At 41.3% G+C, this 3713-nt stretch overlaps 1 long non-coding RNA gene across 1 annotated transcript in view; it reads right to left on the reverse strand.

Annotated features, from left to right (window-relative positions):
• The window catches only part of LOC117954674, a 15978-nt gene extending 13384 nt beyond the window's left edge, over positions 1–2594 (reverse strand). Inside the window, exon 1 of the long non-coding RNA XR_004658865.1 lies at positions 2573–2594. This is a non-coding gene — a long non-coding RNA (uncharacterized LOC117954674). The remainder of the gene's footprint in view (positions 1–2572) is intronic.
• Positions 2595–3713: the final 1119 nt, after the last annotated feature.

A 3713-nucleotide genomic window follows, 5' to 3' on the forward strand; every position in this document is an offset into this window, starting at 1 on the left:
TTGGAAAAAGGCTGCAATGAAACAAAGAGTGAAAAATTTAAAGGGGTCTGAATACTTTCCGTACCCACTGTATGTGCGGATATCTCTGATCCAAGACACAGTCAGTCGGTCTGCTGGTCTTTTCTCAGTCCCATCACTCATCACACGAGGGTCGCTCACTTTGGGAATAGGACGTTTGTCTCTGTGTTTCCTTTGTCACTGAAAGCTTATCAGCACGTTGTCATGCCTCACTGGTGGCCAACCTGTGCTGCAGTAGCTAGTCAGTACCCCTGCTGTTACTGTTAAGATAAATTATGCAATTAGGACATGGTACTTGGCACCAGTTAAGTTATTAAGGTATTCTTTTCAACCAATTTAGTCATTTCCAATTCCCACAGCTTATCATACTACACATGTTTACATACCTTCCTACTGTGCTATATACCATTCATTTGCATCTTATCTCATCTCTTTCTAACCAGGATCGGGGGAAAAACTTGCTCTGTTTTTTTGGCTTTTCTTTAAACCAATCACAATCGTCTTGCACGGACAGAGCAACGGTGCTTCTGTAAAATAGCCTCGGGGAAAAACTTGTTTTGGTGGAACAGGTGTACGAAGGTTCAAAGGTTGTTTTAGCTACAGAAAACTCAGATTAAAACAGGTTATGTTTCTAGGTTGTTTAGGTATGTCCTAGGTTTGCCTTTGTCTGAGTTGACACTTTACAACACACTTTACATTATCATGGTGTCGTCTCCCACTTTGTTGTAGCCCCGTTCTGCCAGACCCTCCTCCACAGCACTGCGGAAGAGGGTCTGGCTAGTCCTCACAGCTATCAGGGATTTGAGAAAAACATGACCCCCGTGCTTCTGGAAAACAGCCTTGAGAAGGAACTCTTTAGGGTGGAACATGTGTACAGTACGTTTAAAGGATGTTTTAGTCGTGCAGTAGAAAACTTAGCTCTAAAGATAGTATAAGTAGCCTTTGGATCTACCCTGCAGAGATCTGAGGAGCAGTTAACCATTGTCCTCAGAATTCCACCAGAGTTTAAAATCCCAACACAAAGAAAGCAGAAATTGACGGACATGTGGACAAAATGAGGGACATCCAATGGAATTTCTAACGGAACCTGAACAATGCCAGAAATAAAACGTCCTATCTTATCTTATAGTCCCTTTGCTCCCTGGACCCCTACTGCTTACCTGGCAGGGGTCTAGCCTAACATGTGTCTCCTCTGATACAAATGAGCTGTCTCTCAAGTCAGGGGTCACCTCCTATGGATGAAGGGTGTGTATCCTTCAGTGGACTAAAAGCCAAATTCATTCCTGGATGAAATAGTCTAGCCTCACACAGACTTCAGCATTGATTTAGACATGAATAGGCTGTCAAAAGATCAAAAAATAACTTCAGAACCAGGTTTCTTGAGAGCCCTGGGCACTTGGATAGTATGTCCATTTCTTCCGGCTATCAACATTTGACATCTGTCTGGATATGTTATTTGCACAATGACATACGATCACTAGGTTTTTTATTTTTTTTTACACCTGCTATTAAAAAGTGTTAGCATTATAGGTATTTTACCCACATTGTGAGAAGATCTCAATATGCAAAGCTGATGGACTGATGGTAAACGTCGTGGTGACAACTCACCATTCAAATCCACTTACACTGCAGAGCCCTCATCACCATCTATGTGCTGATATACAAAAAAGGTTAACTAATGTTTGCTCTGCTTGTTCAGTCTGCCATGAAATTTGCCTCATCCATCATATGTCTCAGTAGCAATTACAGCTGGCGCGTAATCCTAACACACTTTGGTACTTTTGTACAAGTACCCACTAATATTCACAAGGTATGTGAAATGTGTTATGAATTAAATGCTTTTTAATAGTTATTTATATAGCACTTTCCCAAAACATGGTTTCCAAAAGGCTTTTTGGAATAAAAGCAGATAACAGAGTCATTAAGCTTTAATGATTCTGTTCAGTAGGGTCAAAAAGAGCCATTAAGTAAAGCAATACATAAAATAAGCAATACAACAAAAAACAATAAAAGTGGGAGGTTTACAGGAAGGCCCAACTATAAAGAAAAGACTTAAATGAGGAGAAAGTTCTACCCATCCTAATGTCCTCAGGGAGGTTGTTCCAGAGTCGGGGGGCCCTGGCAGTAGCGTTTTTTTGGCACGGGCGAAGCGGACATTTTTTCATGACACATTGGGGGCGCCACATGCACTTAAAAAAAAAAAGTCCTCCTGTATCTTCTATCATTTTACCATGCAGGGAATTGGCAAATTGGCGCCCGTGCTTTCTGAGAAGGTACCGTGCACAGAGAAGCTGTGTGAGAAGGGGAAAGGGGGGGCAGCGGGAGACAGTTCACCTCTGGGTTCAACGGGTTGCGAATAGGCGCCTTTACCGTGGGTGTTCAGTATTGGCGGAGTTGATCACGGTTATGTGTAAGTTAACCTTTACATCTTCAATCCTATCCTTAGTCGAAAGATAGCCTAGTTTAACCGCTTTGTTATTGATTTGATAGGCGTGTGTGTTCTTGTGGGCCGTCTGGAATGCAAACAATTTTTAATACTACTTTAGTAAACTACTTTTTTTTTTAAAGGGCATGCGGCCATCAGCACTCATGGAGGAAAACATAAATCGGAGCCTATGTTGCTGAGTCGCCCAAAATGGAAGGCTGGCCCATGAGCTTCCTTGAGCTTAACACTTTTATGCATGACAAGGATCTATCAGAGATCTACCCCAACTGTTGGACTGCTCTCAGGATTGCACTTACTCTGCCAGTCACTGTGGCTCAAGCAGAGAGGAGCTTTTCAAAACTAAAGTTGATTAAGTCATACCTTAGGTCATTGGAGATTGTGCACCTTAAAAAAGTGTGTTTCCAGTTGTAATTGCAATAGTTAAATAACTAGATTCTCTTAGGTGGGTAGGGGGGTTTGCTTGAGGCATAATTCAATGTAGAATTTCCACTGGGCTCTGATGGCAAAGGCTCTGCCACCCTTGCTTTTTAATCAGGTTTGGAACAACCAGGAAAGCATTTGAAGACCTCAGGGCCTGTGACGGTACATGGGGAGTTATAATGTCAGACATATAGCTTGGGGTCACACCCTTCTGCGCTTTAAAAGTGAGACCATTTTAAAACCAACTCTAAAGCTAACAGGCAGCCAGTGCAAAGATGAAAGGATTGTTGTACTTTGGATTAGTTGTAGGTAGAAGACATATTTTTTGCTGCAGATAGAGAAAAGGGAGTTGCAATAATCTAACCTTGATGAAATAAAAGCATGAATGACAGGTTTTTGGTTGACAGAAATATTGGAAAAGTTGAAAGAAACATGACTAACATAAAAATAAATAAAACATGAATATTCCTACACTGGGGAGTAACAAGATTGGAGTATGACCTTGGTCCGTAATTTAAGTGTCAGAGAACTCAATGCCCAATAGTAGTATTTCGGTATTTTTGAGTTTAACTGAAGGAATGGTTGAAATGAACATGGATATTGTCTGCCTAAAAATGCTGATCATAAACAGAACCAGGCCAAACACTGAACCCTGAGGAACCCCACAATAGAGCCTAGAGGTATAAGACCTGGTCTTGGCAATGCCAACACAGAAAGTCCATGGGCTGTGCCATTGATTGCTCTAAACAGGACAAGAGGATGGTGATCAATAACATTTTTTTTTTTAAATACTGGTGAACCGTATCAGAAGAAAGGGAAGTATTTAAAA

The sequence above is a fragment of the Etheostoma cragini genome, chromosome 12 (assembly GCF_013103735.1).
Source record: "Etheostoma cragini isolate CJK2018 chromosome 12, CSU_Ecrag_1.0, whole genome shotgun sequence".
Lineage (NCBI taxonomy): Eukaryota > Metazoa > Chordata > Actinopteri > Perciformes > Percidae > Etheostoma > Etheostoma cragini.